Here is a 20,000-nt window from a genome sequence, read left to right on the forward strand (position 1 = left end):
ACCCAGAAAAACGGGTTCCTGGTGAAAGCAGTCCTGCCATTGACATGACAATGGACAGGGCCCGGCAGCTTGAGACACATCTTTCTTTCAATAAGCAAGTTCTTTTTAAAAAAGTTTCCTTCCACAGCAGCTCTGAGTGAGAGAGAGAGAGAGAGAGAGAGAGACACTGGCTCACTGACTGATACTGACACCGACACACACACACACACACACACATATTATTTATTATTATTTTTAATTGATTTTTAGAACAGGGAGATGGAATGGGGGCTTGCTCCGTCCACTCCACGCATCGACCCAGTATTGCAGTGTCTCTGGGAACGGTGCAGCTCCCCGTGGGGAGATATTCAAAAGGAAAATCAGCTCTTTCCCAGTGTCTCTGTGTGTGTGTGTGTGTGTGTGTGTGTGTGTATTATTACTGAGAATAAAGCTGATATCTCTCTCTCTCTCTCACTCAGAGCTGCTGTGGAAGGAAACCTTTTTAAAAAGAACTTTCTCAGCTCAGTGGTATTTTTTTCTTCTCCATGGCTGAGTGCCGCTCGCACGTAGCGATACAATTCAAAGTGCAAAATAACTTGGCGTCGTTGACTTTAAACAAGCAGGGTCTGCTTCCAAATGAAAGCTGCGCTCCCGAACTGGACTGACTGACTGACTGTCTGTCTGTCTGTTTGTCAAGGGGAGGAAAAGGCGGCGGTGGTGGTGAGGGTGGAGCTTTACGCTCAGGAGGGGAGATTTTCTTTCAGAGGTGCCAATTAATCTGCAGCAGAAAGTCATCCCCCCCCGACCGGGATTCGAAGCCCGGTCCTGACCACGAGACCACCGGGGAGAGTTGCCTCAAGTCCCTGAGGGACCTGGACACGAGGCCGAATACACACGCACGCCTGCTGCACTGGCAGCAGCGACCAACAGGGGGCTGACCGGCTGATCCTTCCCTTTCACAGGCAGGCTTTTGGCCCTCGCTCAAACGACAAAGGTGTTCAGAAGGAAGTCCTGGGGGGAAGGCAGGCAGGGAGGGACGGACACAGGGAAGTCCGCACAAAACAGGTCCCCTGGAACCTCTGACCCACAAAACCGGGTTCCTGGTGAAAGCAGTCCTGCCATTGACATGACAATGGACAGGGCCCGGCAGCTTGAGACACATCTTTCTTTCAATATGCAAGTTCTTTTTAAAAAAGTTTCCTTCCACAGCAGCTCTGAGTGAGAGAGAGAGAGAGAGAGAGAGAGAGACACTGACTCACTGACTGATACTGACACCGACACACACACACACACACACACACACACACACACACATATTATTTATTATTATTTTAAACGACAAAGCTGTTCAGAAGGAAGTCCTGGGGGGAAGGCAGGCAGGGAGGGACGGACACAGGGAAGTCCGCACAAAACAGGTCCCCTGGAACCTCTGACCCAGAAAAACGGGTTCCTGGTGAAAGCAGTCCTGCCATTGACATGACAATGGACAGGGCCCGGCAGCTTGAGACACATCTTTCTTTCAATATGCAAGTTCTTTTTAAAAAAGTTTCCTTCCACAGCAGCTCTGAGTGAGAGAGAGAGAGAGAGAGAGAGACACTGACTGACTGACTGATACTGACACCGACACACACACACACACACACACACATATTATTTATTATTATTTTTAATTGATTTTTAGAACTGGGAGATGGAATAGGGGCTTGCTCCGTCCACTCCACGCATCGACCCAGTATTGCAGTGTTTCTGGGAACGGTGCAGCTCCCCGTGGGGAGATATTCAAAAGGAAAATCAGCTCTTTCCCAGTGTCTGTGTGTGTGTGTGTGTGTGTGTGTGTGTGTGTGTGTATTATTACTGAGAATAAAGCTGATATCTCTCTCTCTCTCTCTCTCTCTCTCTCTCACACTCAGAGCTGCTGTGGAAGGAAACCGTTTTAAAAAGAACTTTCTCAGCTCAGTGGTATTTTTTTCTTCTCCAAGGCTGAGTGCCGCTCGCACGTAGCGATATAGTTCAAAGTGCAAAATAACTTGGCGTCGTTGACTTTAAACAAGCAGGGTCTGCTTCCAAATGAAAGCTGCGCTCCCGAACTGGACTGACTGACTGTCTGTCTGTCTGTCTGTCTGTTTGTCAAGGGGTGGAAAAGGCGGCGGTGGTGGTGAGGGTGGAGCTTTACGCTCAGGAGGGGAGACTTTCCTTCATGCCAATTAATCTGCAGCAGAATGTCATCCCCCCCGACCGGGATTCGAAGCCCGGTCCTGACCACGAGACCACCGGGGAGAGTTGCCTCAAGTCCCTGAGGGACCTGGACACGAGGCCGAGGACACACGCACGCCTGCTGCACTGGCAGCAGCGACCAACAGGGGGCTGACCGGCTGATCCTTCCCTTTCACAGGCAGGCTTTTGGCCCTCGCTCAAACGACAAAGGTGTTCAGAAGGAAGTCCTGGGGGGAAGGCAGGCAGGGAGGGACGGACACAGGGAAGTCCGCACAAAACAGGTCCCCTGGAACCTCTGACCCAGAAAACCGGGTTCCTGGTGAAAGCAGTCCTGCCCCGCCCTGCCATTAACATGACAATGGACAGGGCCCGGACCAGGCGCAGCGGACGGTAGCGAGCAGTCGGAGGGTGAAAATCCGCCAGTGGGTGAAAAGGAGAGCCGTGCGGTGAGAGGAGGCGGAAAGCGGTTCGCAGACTTTCGCTGTACCTCCGGCGGGCAGCGCCGCACCTCCGAGCGCTCGGTACCGTCCGCTGCGCCTCGTCCTGCCGCACGCGACGAGCCGTCCCCGGAGGAAATCGGCCTCGGCCTTCCTGAGATATCAGTCTCCAGGTGGGACAGAAAAACCGGGGGCCCCCGGCTCGCTTTCGGCGGCCCGCTAGTCGACTTCCCGTCGTGCGAACGCGATCCTTCCGGTACCCTTCGGTGCCCCTTGCCCGACTCTAGCTCCGGTGGTAAAGCGGAGTCGGTCGGTCTGACGGCCGCCGAGTTAGCAGGCGGAAAGCGGTTTGCAGCCTTTCGCTGTACCTCCGGCGGGCAGCGCCGCACCTCCGAGCGCACGGTACCGTCCGCTGCGCCTCGTCCTGCCGCACGCGACGAGCCGTCCCCGGAGGAAATCGGCCTCGGCCCTCCTGAGATATCAGCCTCCATACGGGCGTCACAAATCAGTGGATATGGTCAGCTGCAAAGCAGTGTCATTACAACCTTTCATAAACGACAGGGCAGCACCGCACTGCACTGCACTGCACCGCACCCCACACTACATCACACTTGCCTGCCTGCCAGCCTGCCGCTGCCTACTCTCACCAGCGGACCAAAGTGAGGATAACACCCCGAAGCAAGCATCTCCCTTGCCGCCCACCAGCCCACACCAATCCCCTTGCCTGCCTCCCACAAATTCCACCAGCGAGGCAAAGTGAAAATCAACCCCCAAAAAACGCACTCCACACCGGCCATCGCCCGCTATACACCCCCCCCCCCCGGGGCGAATATTAAGCCCGAGAACACCGACTGTAACCAACCGCAGTGAAAAGTTGAAGTGGCAACTCATTAACCAGATTTACACTTGGCAACTCATAAACCAAATGAACAAAAAATCTGGTTAATGAGTTGCCCAAAATAAATCTGGTTAATGAGTTGCCACTTCAACTTTTCACTGCGGTTGGTTACAGTCGGTGTTCTCGGGCTTAATATTCACCCCGGGGGGGGGGGGGGGTGATTCTGGGGGTAGTGTCCGGGAGGGTGAGCCTTTTATTCGGCAGGAGGCGTGTGGGGAAATCATCAACCTGTCAGACGATGAGTTGTCACAAACGCCATTGCTTAATGAAAGCTGCGCTCCCGAACTGGACTGACTGTCTGACTGTCTGTCTGTCCGTTTGTCAAGGGGAGGAAAAGGCGGTGGTGGTGGTGGTGAGGGTGGAGCTTTACGCTCAGGAGGGGAGACTTTCCTTCATGCCAATTAATCTGCAGCAGAAAGTCATCCCCCCCCGACTGGGATTCGAAGCCCGGTCCTGACCACGAGACCACCGGGGAGAGCTGCCTCAAGTCCCTGAGGGACCTGGACACGAGGCCGAGGACACACGCACGCCTGCTGCACTGGCAGCAGCGACCAGCAGGGGGCTGACCGGCTGATCCTTCCCTTTCACAGGCAGGCTTTTGGCCCTCGCTCAAACGACAAAGGTGTTCAGAAGGAAGTCCTGGGGGGGAGGGAGGGAGGCAGGGAAATCAGCACAAAGCAGGTCCCCTGGAATCTCACACCTGCGTCCCAGAAAACAGGTCTCCTGGTCAAAGCAGTCCTGCCCCGTCCTGCCATTAACGTGACAATGGACAGGGCCCCGGCAGCTTGAGACACATCTTTTTTTCAATATGCAAGTTCTTTTTAAAAAGGTTTCCTTCCACAGCAGCTCTGAGTAAGAGTGAGAGAGAGAGAGAGAGAGAGAGAGACACTGACTGACACTGACACTGACACTGACACTGACACTGACACACACACACACACACACACACCGTCTCCCATCCGATTGGTGGACTATGGGATTGAAAATCGAACTTTGAGTTTCAATGCAGGGGGGAGAGCGCGAACGCAGCCCCTCCCAACTACCACACGCGCGTTGTTGTTGTTGTAATATAGAACTGCAAGTTGCCGTTGTCGTGGTCGTTTCGAATCAGCACAAAGTAGGTGCCTCCCTGGAATGTCACACCTGCGTCCCAGAAAACAGGTCTCCCGGTCAAAGCAGTCCCGCCCCGCCCTGGGATTAACGTGACAATGGACAGGGCCCAGTCAGGGAGCAGCTTGAGAGACACCTTTCAATAGGCGCTTCTGAAACATTAACGCCTTGTTTCTTTCGACAGTTTAACCAGCCTTTAACACGCCTTGTGTTTTTATTTCCCATTTCCAGCCAGCCAGCCAGCCAGCCAGCCGAGCCGAGCCAGCATCTGCAGTATTTTTTTTGATTGGTCTTGCCTGCCGTGGAATGAATGTTTCAACACGAGCTGCTGATTGTCAGCACCTCACCTCTTTCTCAATTGGCCGTTGCAATCTCACTCACTCGCTGTGAGACACGTCACGTCACTAGTTTTACTCAAAGAGGTTTCCTTCCACGGCAGTTCGTTAGTGACTGAGACTGACTGACGTAGGTCCGTTGAGACACAACCCTCCCCCATCTGATTGGTGGCCTACTGGCAAATTTACCAATCTGTCAAGCAATCCTGGCAAGAAAGGAAAAAACGGCAACTTCTTTAAACTCATCCACTGTTGCAATTAGAAACGGTGGCAAAAAATGTGGCCAGAGTGGGAGAGAACGGCAGTGCTTCGAGACTGCTTTCAACACCGGCAGCCAGAGAACAAAGAGGGAGGGCAAACAGGACCCGAGATCAATTCGCATCGAGCGCGGTATCGCTTCTCGGCCTTTTGGCTAAGATCAAGTGGTCAAGTGGGGGAAGGCAACCATTTGGAGCCTTCCTGCCATTGTATGCCGGGGGGATGCAGTCAGGGAGAAATCCCCTCGGGCAGAGTGTAGAGCTTTGGCTTGTAGAGCTTTGGCTTGATGTAATGTCACTGCAAGGAATCTGGAATGAATCTGTAAGGCAATAAGGCACCCCAGAGTGTCAGGAAAAAAAAAAAAAAAAAAATCTGTTCTTATCAGTTTAATATCTGATACGTCCCCTATCTGGGGACCATATATTAAATTGATTTTTGGAACAGGGAGATGGACTAGGGGCTTGCTCCGTCCACTCCACGCATCGACCCAGTATTGCAGTGTCTCTGGGAACGGTGCAGCTCCCTGTGGGGAGATATTCAAAAGGAAAAACAGCTCTTTCCCAGTGTCTCTGTGTGTGTGTGTGTGTGTGTGTGTGTGTGTTTTATTACTGAGAATAAAGCTGATATCTCTCTCTCTCTCTCTCTTAAACTCAGAGCTGCTGTGGAAGGAAACCGTTTTAAAAAGAACTTTCTCAGCTCAGTGGTATTTTTTTCTTCTCCAAGGCTGAGTGCCGCTCGCACGGAGCGATATAATTCAAAGTGCAAAATAACTTGGCGTCGTTGACTTGAAACAAGCAGGGTCTGCTTCCAAATGAAAGCTGCGCTCCCGAACTGGACTGACTGTCTGTCTGTCTGTCTGTCTGTCTGTTTGTCAAGGGGTGGAAAAGGCGGCGGTGGTGGTGAGGGTGGAGCTTTACGCTCAGGAGGGGAGACTTTCTTTCAGAGGTGCCAATTAATCTGCAGCAGAAAGCCATCCCCCCCGACCGGGATTCGAAGCCCGGTCCTGACCACAAGACCACCGGGGAGAGTTGCCTCAAGTCCCTGAGGGACCTGGACACGAGGCCGAATACACACGCACGCCTGCTGCACTGGCAGCAGCGACCAACAGGGGGCTGACCGGCTGATCCTTCCCTTTCACAGGCAGGCTTTTGGCCCTCGCTCAAACGACAAAGGTGTTCAGAAGGAAGTCCTGGGGGGAAGGCAGGCAGGGAGGGACGGACACAGGGAAGTCCGCACAAAACAGGTCCCCTGGAACCTCTGACCCAGAAAACCGGGTTCCTGGTGAAAGCAGTCCTGCCATTGACATGACAATGGACAGGGCCCGGCAGCTTGAGACACATCTTTCTTTCAATATGCAAGTTCTTTTTAAAAAAGTTTCCTTCCACAGCAGCTCTGAGTGAGAGAGAGAGAGAGAGAGAGAGAGAGAGAGACACTGACTCACTGACTGATACTGACACCGACACACACACACACACACACACACACACACACATATTATTTACTTTTATTTTTAATTGAATTTTAGAACAGGGAGATGGAATAGGGGCTTGCTCCGTCCACTCCACGCATCGACCCAGTATTGCAGTGTTTCTGGGAACGGTGCAGCTCCCCGTGGGGAGATATTCAAAAGGAAAATCAGCTCTTTCCCAGTGTCTCTGTGTGTGTGTGTGTGTGTGTGTGTGTGTGTGTGTGTATTATTACTGAGAATAAAGCTGATATCTCTCTCTCTCTCTCACTCAGAGCTGCTGTGGAAGGAAACCTTTTTAAAAAGAACTTTCTCAGCTCAGTGGTATTTTTTTCTTCTCCAAGGCTGAGTGCCGCTCGCACGTAGCGATATAATTCAAAGTGCAAAATAACTTGGCGTCGTTGACTTGAAACAAGCAGGGTCTGCTTCCAAATGAAAGCTGCGCTCCCGAACTGGACTGACTGTCTGTCTGTCTGTCTGTCTGTTTGTCAAGGGGAGGAAAAGGCGGTGGTGGTGGTGAGGGTGGAGCTTTACGCTCAGGAGGGGAGACTTTCTTTCAGAGGTGCCAATTAATCTGCAGCAGAAAGTCATCCCCCCCCGACCGGGATTCGAAGCCCGGTCCTGACCACAAGACCACCGGGGAGAGTTGCCTCAAGTCCCTGAGGGACCTGGACACGAGGCCGAGGACACACGCACGCCTGCTGCACTGGCAGCAGCGACCAACAGGGGGCTGACCGGCTGATCCTTCCCTTTCACAGGCAGGCTTTTGGCCCTCGCTGAAACGACAAAGGTGTTCAGAAGGAAGTGCTGGGGGGAAGGCAGGCAGGGAGGGACGGACACAGGGAAGTCCGCACAAAACAGGTCCCCTGGAACCTCTGACCCAGAAAACCGGGTTCCTGGTGAAAGCAGTCCTGCCATTGACAGGAGAATGGACAGGGCCCGGCAGCTTGAGACACATCTTTCTTTCAATAAGCAAGTTCTTTTTAAAAAAGTTTCCTTCCACAGCAGCTCTGAGTGAGAGAGAGAGAGAGAGAGAGAGAGACACTGACTCACTGACTGATACTGACACCGACACACACACACACACATATTATTTACTTTTATTTTTAATTGATTTTTAGAACAGGGAGATGGACTAGGGGCTTGCTCCGTCCACTCCACGCATCGACCCAGTATTGCAGTGTTTCTGGGAACGGTGCAGCTCCCCGTGGGGAGATATTCAAAAGGAAAAACAGCTCTTTCCCAGTGTCTCTGTGTGTGTGTGTGTGTGTGTGTTATTACTGAGAATAAAGCTGATATCTCTCTCTCTCTCTCTCTCTCACTCAGAGCTGCTGTGGAAGGAAACCGTTTTAAAAAGAACTTTCTCAGCTCAGTGGTATTTTTTTCTTCTCCAAGGCTGAGTGCCGCTCGCACGGAGCGATATAATTCAAAGTGCAAAATAACTTGGCGTCGTTGACTTTAAACAAGCAGGGTCTGCTTCCAAATGAAAGCTGCGCTCCCGAACTGGACTGACTGACTGTCTGTCTGTCTGTCTGTTTGTCAAGGGGTGGAAAAGGCGCCGGTGGTGGTGAGGGTGGAGCTTTACGCTCAGGAGGGGAGACTTTCTTTCAGAGGTGCCAATTAATCTGCAGCAGAAAGTCATCCCCCCCGACCGGGATTCGAAGCCCGGTCCTGACCACGAGACCACCGGGGAGAGTTGCCTCAAGTCCCTGAGGGACCTGGACACGAGGCCGAATACACACGCACGCCTGCTGCACTGGCAGCAGCGACCAACAGGGGGCTGACCGGCTGATCCTTCCCTTTCACAGGCAGGCTTTTGGCCCTCGCTGAAACGACAAAGGTGTTCAGAAGGAAGTCCTGGGGGGAAGGCAGGCAGGGAGGGACGGACACAGGGAAGTCCGCACAAAACAGGTCCCCTGGAACCTCTGACCCAGAAAACCGGGTTCCTGGTGAAAGCAGTCCTGCCCCGCCCTGCCATTAACATGACAATGGTGGCCTACTGGCAAATTTACCAATCTGTCAAGCAATCCTGGCAAGAAAGGAAAAAACGGCAACTTCTTTAAACTCATCCACTGTTGCAATTAGAAACGGTGGCAAAAAATGTGGCCAGAGTGGGAGAGAACGGCAGTGCTTCGAGACTGCTTTCAACACCGGCAGCCAGAGAACAAAGAGGGAGGGCAAACAGGACCCGAGATCAATTCGCATCGAGCGCGGTATCGCTTCTCGGCCTTTTGGCTAAGATCAAGTGTAGTATCTGTTCTTATCAGTTTAATATCTGATACGTCCCCTATCTGGGGACCATATATTAAATTGATTTTTGGAACAGGGAGATGGACTAGGGGCTTGCTCCGTCCACTCCACGCATCGACCCAGTATTGCAGTGTCTCTGGGAACGGTGCACCTCCCTGTGGGGAGATATTCAAAAGGAAAAACAGCTCTTTCCCAGTGTCTCTGTGTGTGTGTGTGTGTGTGTGTGTGTGTGTGTATTATTACTGAGAATAAAGCTGATCTCTCTCTCTCTCTCTCTCTCTTACACTCAGAGCTGCTGTGGAAGGAAACCGTTTTAAAAAGACCTTTCTCAGCTCAGTGGTATTTTTTTCTTCTCCAAGGCTGAGTGCCGCTCGCACGGAGCGATATAATTCAAAGTGCAAAATAACTTGGCGTCGTTGACTTGAAACAAGCAGGGTCTGCTTCCAAATGAAAGCTGCGCTCCCGAACTGGACTGACTGACTGACTGTCTGTCTGTCTGTTTGTCAAGGGGAGGAAAAGGCGGCGGTGGTGGTGAGGGTGGAGCTTTACGCTCAGGAGGGGAGATTTTCTTTCAGAGGTGCCAATTAATCTGCAGCAGAAAGTCATCCCCCCCCGACCGGGATTCGAAGCCCGGTCCTGACCACGAGACCACCGGGGAGAGTTGCCTCAAGTCCCTGAGGGACCTGGACACGAGGCCGAATACACACGCACGCCTGCTGCACTGGCAGCAGCGACCAACAGGGGGCTGACCGGCTGATCCTTCCCTTTCACAGGCAGGCTTTTGGCCCTCGCTCAAACGACAAAGGTGTTCAGAAGGAAGTCCTGGGGGGAAGGCAGGCAGGGAGGGACGGACACAGGGAAGTCCGCACAAAACAGGTCCCCTGGAACCTCTGACCCACAAAACCGGGTTCCTGGTGAAAGCAGTCCTGCCATTGACATGACAATGGACAGGGCCCGGCAGCTTGAGACACATCTTTCTTTCAATATGCAAGTTCTTTTTAAAAAAGTTTCCTTCCACAGCAGCTCTGAGTGAGAGAGAGAGAGAGAGAGAGAGAGAGACACTGACTCACTGACTGATACTGACACCGACACACACACACACACACACACACACACACACACACATATTATTTATTATTATTTTAAACGACAAAGCTGTTCAGAAGGAAGTCCTGGGGGGAAGGCAGGCAGGGAGGGACGGACACAGGGAAGTCCGCACAAAACAGGTCCCCTGGAACCTCTGACCCAGAAAAACGGGTTCCTGGTGAAAGCAGTCCTGCCATTGACATGACAATGGACAGGGCCCGGCAGCTTGAGACACATCTTTCTTTCAATATGCAAGTTCTTTTTAAAAAAGTTTCCTTCCACAGCAGCTCTGAGTGAGAGAGAGAGAGAGAGAGAGAGACACTGACTGACTGACTGATACTGACACCGACACACACACACACACACACACACATATTATTTATTATTATTTTTAATTGATTTTTAGAACTGGGAGATGGAATAGGGGCTTGCTCCGTCCACTCCACGCATCGACCCAGTATTGCAGTGTTTCTGGGAACGGTGCAGCTCCCCGTGGGGAGATATTCAAAAGGAAAATCAGCTCTTTCCCAGTGTCTGTGTGTGTGTGTGTGTGTGTGTGTGTGTGTGTGTGTATTATTACTGAGAATAAAGCTGATATCTCTCTCTCTCTCTCTCTCTCTCTCTCTCACACTCAGAGCTGCTGTGGAAGGAAACCGTTTTAAAAAGAACTTTCTCAGCTCAGTGGTATTTTTTTCTTCTCCAAGGCTGAGTGCCGCTCGCACGTAGCGATATAGTTCAAAGTGCAAAATAACTTGGCGTCGTTGACTTTAAACAAGCAGGGTCTGCTTCCAAATGAAAGCTGCGCTCCCGAACTGGACTGACTGACTGTCTGTCTGTCTGTCTGTCTGTTTGTCAAGGGGTGGAAAAGGCGGCGGTGGTGGTGAGGGTGGAGCTTTACGCTCAGGAGGGGAGACTTTCCTTCATGCCAATTAATCTGCAGCAGAATGTCATCCCCCCCGACCGGGATTCGAAGCCCGGTCCTGACCACGAGACCACCGGGGAGAGTTGCCTCAAGTCCCTGAGGGACCTGGACACGAGGCCGAGGACACACGCACGCCTGCTGCACTGGCAGCAGCGACCAACAGGGGGCTGACCGGCTGATCCTTCCCTTTCACAGGCAGGCTTTTGGCCCTCGCTCAAACGACAAAGGTGTTCAGAAGGAAGTCCTGGGGGGAAGGCAGGCAGGGAGGGACGGACACAGGGAAGTCCGCACAAAACAGGTCCCCTGGAACCTCTGACCCAGAAAACCGGGTTCCTGGTGAAAGCAGTCCTGCCCCGCCCTGCCATTAACATGACAATGGACAGGGCCCGGACCAGGCGCAGCGGACGGTAGCGAGCAGTCGGAGGGTGAAAATCCGCCAGTGGGTGAAAAGGAGAGCCGTGCGGTGAGAGGAGGCGGAAAGCGGTTCGCAGACTTTCGCTGTACCTCCGGCGGGCAGCGCCGCACCTCCGAGCGCTCGGTACCGTCCGCTGCGCCTCGTCCTGCCGCACGCGACGAGCCGTCCCCGGAGGAAATCGGCCTCGGCCTTCCTGAGATATCAGTCTCCAGGTGGGACAGAAAAACCGGGGGCCCCCGGCTCGCTTTCGGCGGCCCGCTAGTCGACTTCCCGTCGTGCGAACGCGATCCTTCCGGTACCCTTCGGTGCCCCTTGCCCGACTCTAGCTCCGGTGGTAAAGCGGAGTCGGTCGGTCTGACGGCCGCCGAGTTAGCAGGCGGAAAGCGGTTTGCAGCCTTTCGCTGTACCTCCGGCGGGCAGCGCCGCACCTCCGAGCGCACGGTACCGTCCGCTGCGCCTCGTCCTGCCGCACGCGACGAGCCGTCCCCGGAGGAAATCGGCCTCGGCCCTCCTGAGATATCAGCCTCCATACGGGCGTCACAAATCAGTGGATATGGTCAGCTGCAAAGCAGTGTCATTACAACCTTTCATAAACGACAGGGCAGCACCGCACTGCACTGCACTGCACCGCACCCCACACTACATCACACTTGCCTGCCTGCCAGCCTGCCGCTGCCTACTCTCACCAGCGGACCAAAGTGAGGATAACACCCCGAAGCAAGCATCTCCCTTGCCGCCCACCAGCCCACACCAATCCCCTTGCCTGCCTCCCACAAATTCCACCAGCGAGGCAAAGTGAAAATCAACCCCCAAAAAACGCACTCCACACCGGCCATCGCCCGCTATACACCCCCCCCCCCCAGGGCGAATATTAAGCCCGAGAACACCGACTGTAACCAACCGCAGTGAAAAGTTGAAGTGGCAACTCATTAACCAGATTTACACTTGGCAACTCATAAACCAAATGAACAAAAAATCTGGTTAATGAGTTGCCCAAAATAAATCTGGTTAATGAGTTGCCACTTCAACTTTTCACTGCGGTTGGTTACAGTCGGTGTTCTCGGGCTTAATATTCACCCCGGGGGGGGGGGGGGGTGATTCTGGGGGTAGTGTCCGGGAGGGTGAGCCTTTTATTCGGCAGGAGGCGTGTGGGGAAATCATCAACCTGTCAGACGATGAGTTGTCACAAACGCCATTGCTTAATGAAAGCTGCGCTCCCGAACTGGACTGACTGTCTGACTGTCTGTCTGTCCGTTTGTCAAGGGGAGGAAAAGGCGGTGGTGGTGGTGGTGAGGGTGGAGCTTTACGCTCAGGAGGGGAGACTTTCCTTCATGCCAATTAATCTGCAGCAGAAAGTCATCCCCCCCCGACTGGGATTCGAAGCCCGGTCCTGACCACGAGACCACCGGGGAGAGCTGCCTCAAGTCCCTGAGGGACCTGGACACGAGGCCGAGGACACACGCACGCCTGCTGCACTGGCAGCAGCGACCAGCAGGGGGCTGACCGGCTGATCCTTCCCTTTCACAGGCAGGCTTTTGGCCCTCGCTCAAACGACAAAGGTGTTCAGAAGGAAGTCCTGGGGGGGAGGGAGGGAGGCAGGGAAATCAGCACAAAGCAGGTCCCCTGGAATCTCACACCTGCGTCCCAGAAAACAGGTCTCCTGGTCAAAGCAGTCCTGCCCCGTCCTGCCATTAACGTGACAATGGACAGGGCCCCGGCAGCTTGAGACACATCTTTTTTTCAATATGCAAGTTCTTTTTAAAAAGGTTTCCTTCCACAGCAGCTCTGAGTAAGAGTGAGAGAGAGAGAGAGAGAGAGAGAGACACTGACTGACACTGACACTGACACTGACACTGACACTGACACACACACACACACACACACACCGTCTCCCATCCGATTGGTGGACTATGGGATTGAAAATCGAACTTTGAGTTTCAATGCAGGGGGGAGAGCGCGAACGCAGCCCCTCCCAACTACCACACGCGCGTTGTTGTTGTTGTAATATAGAACTGCAAGTTGCCGTTGTCGTGGTCGTTTCGAATCAGCACAAAGTAGGTGCCTCCCTGGAATGTCACACCTGCGTCCCAGAAAACAGGTCTCCCGGTCAAAGCAGTCCCGCCCCGCCCTGGGATTAACGTGACAATGGACAGGGCCCAGTCAGGGAGCAGCTTGAGAGACACCTTTCAATAGGCGCTTCTGAAACATTAACGCCTTGTTTCTTTCGACAGTTTAACCAGCCTTTAACACGCCTTGTGTTTTTATTTCCCATTTCCAGCCAGCCAGCCAGCCAGCCAGCCGAGCCGAGCCAGCATCTGCAGTATTTTTTTTGATTGGTCTTGCCTGCCGTGGAATGAATGTTTCAACACGAGCTGCTGATTGTCAGCACCTCACCTCTTTCTCAATTGGCCGTTGCAATCTCACTCACTCGCTGTGAGACACGTCACGTCACTAGTTTTACTCAAAGAGGTTTCCTTCCACGGCAGTTCGTTAGTGACTGAGACTGACTGACGTAGGTCCGTTGAGACACAACCCTCCCCCATCTGATTGGTGGCCTACTGGCAAATTTACCAATCTGTCAAGCAATCCTGGCAAGAAAGGAAAAAACGGCAACTTCTTTAAACTCATCCACTGTTGCAATTAGAAACGGTGGCAAAAAATGTGGCCAGAGTGGGAGAGAACGGCAGTGCTTCGAGACTGCTTTCAACACCGGCAGCCAGAGAACAAAGAGGGAGGGCAAACAGGACCCGAGATCAATTCGCATCGAGCGCGGTATCGCTTCTCGGCCTTTTGGCTAAGATCAAGTGGTCAAGTGGGGGAAGGCAACCATTTGGAGCCTTCCTGCCATTGTATGCCGGGGGGATGCAGTCAGGGAGAAATCCCCTCGGGCAGAGTGTAGAGCTTTGGCTTGTAGAGCTTTGGCTTGATGTAATGTCACTGCAAGGAATCTGGAATGAATCTGTAAGGCAATAAGGCACCCCAGAGTGTCAGGAAAAAAAAAAAAAAAAAAATCTGTTCTTATCAGTTTAATATCTGATACGTCCCCTATCTGGGGACCATATATTAAATTGATTTTTGGAACAGGGAGATGGACTAGGGGCTTGCTCCGTCCACTCCACGCATCGACCCAGTATTGCAGTGTCTCTGGGAACGGTGCAGCTCCCTGTGGGGAGATATTCAAAAGGAAAAACAGCTCTTTCCCAGTGTCTCTGTGTGTGTGTGTGTGTGTGTGTGTGTGTGTTTTATTACTGAGAATAAAGCTGATATCTCTCTCTCTCTCTCTCTTAAACTCAGAGCTGCTGTGGAAGGAAACCGTTTTAAAAAGAACTTTCTCAGCTCAGTGGTATTTTTTTCTTCTCCAAGGCTGAGTGCCGCTCGCACGGAGCGATATAATTCAAAGTGCAAAATAACTTGGCGTCGTTGACTTGAAACAAGCAGGGTCTGCTTCCAAATGAAAGCTGCGCTCCCGAACTGGACTGACTGTCTGTCTGTCTGTCTGTCTGTCTGTTTGTCAAGGGGTGGAAAAGGCGGCGGTGGTGGTGAGGGTGGAGCTTTACGCTCAGGAGGGGAGACTTTCTTTCAGAGGTGCCAATTAATCTGCAGCAGAAAGCCATCCCCCCCGACCGGGATTCGAAGCCCGGTCCTGACCACAAGACCACCGGGGAGAGTTGCCTCAAGTCCCTGAGGGACCTGGACACGAGGCCGAATACACACGCACGCCTGCTGCACTGGCAGCAGCGACCAACAGGGGGCTGACCGGCTGATCCTTCCCTTTCACAGGCAGGCTTTTGGCCCTCGCTCAAACGACAAAGGTGTTCAGAAGGAAGTCCTGGGGGGAAGGCAGGCAGGGAGGGACGGACACAGGGAAGTCCGCACAAAACAGGTCCCCTGGAACCTCTGACCCAGAAAACCGGGTTCCTGGTGAAAGCAGTCCTGCCATTGACATGACAATGGACAGGGCCCGGCAGCTTGAGACACATCTTTCTTTCAATATGCAAGTTCTTTTTAAAAAAGTTTCCTTCCACAGCAGCTCTGAGTGAGAGAGAGAGAGAGAGAGAGAGAGAGAGAGACACTGACTCACTGACTGATACTGACACCGACACACACACACACACACACACACACACACACATATTATTTACTTTTATTTTTAATTGAATTTTAGAACAGGGAGATGGAATAGGGGCTTGCTCCGTCCACTCCACGCATCGACCCAGTATTGCAGTGTTTCTGGGAACGGTGCAGCTCCCCGTGGGGAGATATTCAAAAGGAAAATCAGCTCTTTCCCAGTGTCTCTGTGTGTGTGTGTGTGTGTGTGTGTGTGTGTGTGTGTATTATTACTGAGAATAAAGCTGATATCTCTCTCTCTCTCTCACTCAGAGCTGCTGTGGAAGGAAACCTTTTTAAAAAGAACTTTCTCAGCTCAGTGGTATTTTTTTCTTCTCCAAGGCTGAGTGCCGCTCGCACGTAGCGATATAATTCAAAGTGCAAAATAACTTGGCGTCGTTGACTTGAAACAAGCAGGGTCTGCTTCCAAATGAAAGCTGCGCTCCCGAACTGGACTGACTGTCTGTCTGTCTGTCTGTCTGTTTGTCAAGGGGAGGAAAAGGCGGTGGTGGTGGTGAGGGTGGAGCTTTACGCTCAGGAGGGGAGACTTTCTTTCAGAGGTGCCAATTAATCTGCAGCAGAAAGTCATCCCCCCCCGACCGGGATTCGAAGCCCGGTCCTGACCACAAGACCACCGGGGAGAGTTGCCTCAAGTCCCTGAGGGACCTGGACACGAGGCCGAGGACACACGCACGCCTGCTGCACTGGCAGCAGCGACCAACAGGGGGCTGACCGGCTGATCCTTCCCTTTCACAGGCAGGCTTTTGGCCCTCGCTGAAACGACAAAGGTGTTCAGAAGGAAGTGCTGGGGGGAAGGCAGGCAGGGAGGGACGGACACAGGGAAGTCCGCACAAAACAGGTCCCCTGGAACCTCTGACCCAGAAAACCGGGTTCCTGGTGAAAGCAGTCCTGCCATTGACAGGAGAATGGACAGGGCCCGGCAGCTTGAGACACATCTTTCTTTCAATAAGCAAGTTCTTTTTAAAAAAGTTTCCTTCCACAGCAGCTCTGAGTGAGAGAGAGAGAGAGAGAGAGAGAGACACTGACTCACTGACTGATACTGACACCGACACACACACACACACATATTATTTACTTTTATTTTTAATTGATTTTTAGAACAGGGAGATGGACTAGGGGCTTGCTCCGTCCACTCCACGCATCGACCCAGTATTGCAGTGTTTCTGGGAACGGTGCAGCTCCCCGTGGGGAGATATTCAAAAGGAAAAACAGCTCTTTCCCAGTGTCTCTGTGTGTGTGTGTGTGTGTGTGTTATTACTGAGAATAAAGCTGATATCTCTCTCTCTCTCTCTCTCTCACTCAGAGCTGCTGTGGAAGGAAACCGTTTTAAAAAGAACTTTCTCAGCTCAGTGGTATTTTTTTCTTCTCCAAGGCTGAGTGCCGCTCGCACGGAGCGATATAATTCAAAGTGCAAAATAACTTGGCGTCGTTGACTTTAAACAAGCAGGGTCTGCTTCCAAATGAAAGCTGCGCTCCCGAACTGGACTGACTGACTGTCTGTCTGTCTGTCTGTTTGTCAAGGGGTGGAAAAGGCGCCGGTGGTGGTGAGGGTGGAGCTTTACGCTCAGGAGGGGAGACTTTCTTTCAGAGGTGCCAATTAATCTGCAGCAGAAAGTCATCCCCCCCGACCGGGATTCGAAGCCCGGTCCTGACCACGAGACCACCGGGGAGAGTTGCCTCAAGTCCCTGAGGGACCTGGACACGAGGCCGAATACACACGCACGCCTGCTGCACTGGCAGCAGCGACCAACAGGGGGCTGACCGGCTGATCCTTCCCTTTCACAGGCAGGCTTTTGGCCCTCGCTGAAACGACAAAGGTGTTCAGAAGGAAGTCCTGGGGGGAAGGCAGGCAGGGAGGGACGGACACAGGGAAGTCCGCACAAAACAGGTCCCCTGGAACCTCTGACCCAGAAAACCGGGTTCCTGGTGAAAGCAGTCCTGCCCCGCCCTGCCATTAACATGACAATGGTGGCCTACTGGCAAATTTACCAATCTGTCAAGCAATCCTGGCAAGAAAGGAAAAAACGGCAACTTCTTTAAACTCATCCACTGTTGCAATTAGAAACGGTGGCAAAAAATGTGGCCAGAGTGGGAGAGAACGGCAGTGCTTCGAGACTGCTTTCAACACCGGCAGCCAGAGAACAAAGAGGGAGGGCAAACAGGACCCGAGATCAATTCGCATCGAGCGCGGTATCGCTTCTCGGCCTTTTGGCTAAGATCAAGTGTAGTATCTGTTCTTATCAGTTTAATATCTGATACGTCCCCTATCTGGGGACCATATATTAAATTGATTTTTGGAACAGGGAGATGGACTAGGGGCTTGCTCCGTCCACTCCACGCATCGACCCAGTATTGCAGTGTCTCTGGGAACGGTGCACCTCCCTGTGGGGAGATATTCAAAAGGAAAAACAGCTCTTTCCCAGTGTCTCTGTGTGTGTGTGTGTGTGTGTGTGTGTGTGTGTATTATTACTGAGAATAAAGCTGATCTCTCTCTCTCTCTCTCTCTCTTACACTCAGAGCTGCTGTGGAAGGAAACCGTTTTAAAAAGACCTTTCTCAGCTCAGTGGTATTTTTTTCTTCTCCAAGGCTGAGTGCCGCTCGCACGGAGCGATATAATTCAAAGTGCAAAATAACTTGGCGTCGTTGACTTGAAACAAGCAGGGTCTGCTTCCAAATGAAAGCTGCGCTCCCGAACTGGACTGACTGACTGACTGTCTGTCTGTCTGTTTGTCAAGGGGAGGAAAAGGCGGCGGTGGTGGTGAGGGTGGAGCTTTACGCTCAGGAGGGGAGATTTTCTTTCAGAGGTGCCAATTAATCTGCAGCAGAAAGTCATCCCCCCCCGACCGGGATTCGAAGCCCGGTCCTGACCACGAGACCACCGGGGAGAGTTGCCTCAAGTCCCTGAGGGACCTGGACACGAGGCCGAATACACACGCACGCCTGCTGCACTGGCAGCAGCGACCAACAGGGGGCTGACCGGCTGATCCTTCCCTTTCACAGGCAGGCTTTTGGCCCTCGCTCAAACGACAAAGGTGTTCAGAAGGAAGTCCTGGGGGGAAGGCAGGCAGGGAGGGACGGACACAGGGAAGTCCGCACAAAACAGGTCCCCTGGAACCTCTGACCCACAAAACCGGGTTCCTGGTGAAAGCAGTCCTGCCATTGACATGACAATGGACAGGGCCCGGCAGCTTGAGACACATCTTTCTTTCAATATGCAAGTTCTTTTTAAAAAAGTTTCCTTCCACAGCAGCTCTGAGTGAGAGAGAGAGAGAGAGAGAGAGAGAGACACTGACTCACTGACTGATACTGACACCGACACACACACACACACACACACACACACACACACACATATTATTTATTATTATTTTAAACGACAAAGCTGTTCAGAAGGAAGTCCTGGGGGGAAGGCAGGCAGGGAGGGACGGACACAGGGAAGTCCGCACAAAACAGGTCCCCTGGAACCTCTGACCCAGAAAAACGGGTTCCTGGTGAAAGCAGTCCTGCCATTGACATGACAATGGACAGGGCCCGGCAGCTTGAGACACATCTTTCTTTCAATATGCAAGTTCTTTTTAAAAAAGTTTCCTTCCACAGCAGCTCTGAGTGAGAGAGAGAGAGAGAGAGAGAGACACTGACTGACTGACTGATACTGACACCGACACACACACACACACACACACACATATTATTTATTATTATTTTTAATTGATTTTTAGAACTGGGAGATGGAATAGGGGCTTGCTCCGTCCACTCCACGCATCGACCCAGTATTGCAGTGTTTCTGGGAACGGTGCAGCTCCCCGTGGGGAGATATTCAAAAGGAAAATCAGCTCTTTCCCAGTGTCTGTGTGTGTGTGTGTGTGTGTGTGTGTGTGTGTGTGTATTATTACTGAGAATAAAGCTGATATCTCTCTCTCTCTCTCTCTCTCTCTCTCTCACACTCAGAGCTGCTGTGGAAGGAAACCGTTTTAAAAAGAACTTTCTCAGCTCAGTGGTATTTTTTTCTTCTCCAAGGCTGAGTGCCGCTCGCACGTAGCGATATAGTTCAAAGTGCAAAATAACTTGGCGTCGTTGACTTTAAACAAGCAGGGTCTGCTTCCAAATGAAAGCTGCGCTCCCGAACTGGACTGACTGACTGTCTGTCTGTCTGTCTGTCTGTTTGTCAAGGGGTGGAAAAGGCGGCGGTGGTGGTGAGGGTGGAGCTTTACGCTCAGGAGGGGAGACTTTCCTTCATGCCAATTAATCTGCAGCAGAATGTCATCCCCCCCGACCGGGATTCGAAGCCCGGTCCTGACCACGAGACCACCGGGGAGAGTTGCCTCAAGTCCCTGAGGGACCTGGACACGAGGCCGAGGACACACGCACGCCTGCTGCACTGGCAGCAGCGACCAACAGGGGGCTGACCGGCTGATCCTTCCCTTTCACAGGCAGGCTTTTGGCCCTCGCTCAAACGACAAAGGTGTTCAGAAGGAAGTCCTGGGGGGAAGGCAGGCAGGGAGG

General features: G+C 52.5%; 2 non-coding genes and 10 pseudogenes across 2 annotated transcripts; all 12 read left to right on the forward strand.

Moving 5' to 3' along the window:
- The first annotated feature begins 217 nt into the window (after positions 1 to 217).
- LOC137329903 (U2 spliceosomal RNA) lies at positions 218 to 334 on the forward strand (annotated as a pseudogene).
- Positions 335 to 1,628: 1,294 nt separating this feature from the next.
- On the forward strand, positions 1,629 to 1,745 carry LOC137329264 (U2 spliceosomal RNA; annotated as a pseudogene).
- Positions 1,746 to 5,548: 3,803 nt separating this feature from the next.
- On the forward strand, positions 5,549 to 5,755 carry LOC137328515 (U2 spliceosomal RNA; annotated as a pseudogene).
- Positions 5,756 to 6,724: 969 nt separating this feature from the next.
- On the forward strand, positions 6,725 to 6,841 carry LOC137330044 (U2 spliceosomal RNA; annotated as a pseudogene).
- A 944-nt stretch (positions 6,842 to 7,785) lies between these two features.
- On the forward strand, positions 7,786 to 7,902 carry LOC137329883 (U2 spliceosomal RNA; annotated as a pseudogene).
- Positions 7,903 to 8,911: 1,009 nt separating this feature from the next.
- Positions 8,912 to 9,102, forward strand: LOC137330650 (U2 spliceosomal RNA). The gene has a single exon (XR_010965081.1). It is a non-coding gene; the product is annotated as a U2 spliceosomal RNA (small nuclear RNA).
- Positions 9,103 to 10,406: 1,304 nt separating this feature from the next.
- LOC137329265 (U2 spliceosomal RNA) lies at positions 10,407 to 10,523 on the forward strand (annotated as a pseudogene).
- Positions 10,524 to 14,326: 3,803 nt separating this feature from the next.
- On the forward strand, positions 14,327 to 14,533 carry LOC137328516 (U2 spliceosomal RNA; annotated as a pseudogene).
- Positions 14,534 to 15,502: 969 nt separating this feature from the next.
- LOC137330046 (U2 spliceosomal RNA) lies at positions 15,503 to 15,619 on the forward strand (annotated as a pseudogene).
- A 944-nt stretch (positions 15,620 to 16,563) lies between these two features.
- LOC137329884 (U2 spliceosomal RNA) lies at positions 16,564 to 16,680 on the forward strand (annotated as a pseudogene).
- Positions 16,681 to 17,689: 1,009 nt separating this feature from the next.
- LOC137330654 (U2 spliceosomal RNA) lies at positions 17,690 to 17,880 on the forward strand. Its single transcript, XR_010965082.1, has one exon. It is a non-coding gene; the product is annotated as a U2 spliceosomal RNA (small nuclear RNA).
- Positions 17,881 to 19,184: 1,304 nt separating this feature from the next.
- Positions 19,185 to 19,301, forward strand: LOC137329266 (U2 spliceosomal RNA; annotated as a pseudogene).
- Positions 19,302 to 20,000: the final 699 nt, after the last annotated feature.

The sequence above is a fragment of the Heptranchias perlo genome, chromosome 12, assembly GCF_035084215.1.
Source record: "Heptranchias perlo isolate sHepPer1 chromosome 12, sHepPer1.hap1, whole genome shotgun sequence".
Lineage (NCBI taxonomy): Eukaryota > Metazoa > Chordata > Chondrichthyes > Hexanchiformes > Hexanchidae > Heptranchias > Heptranchias perlo.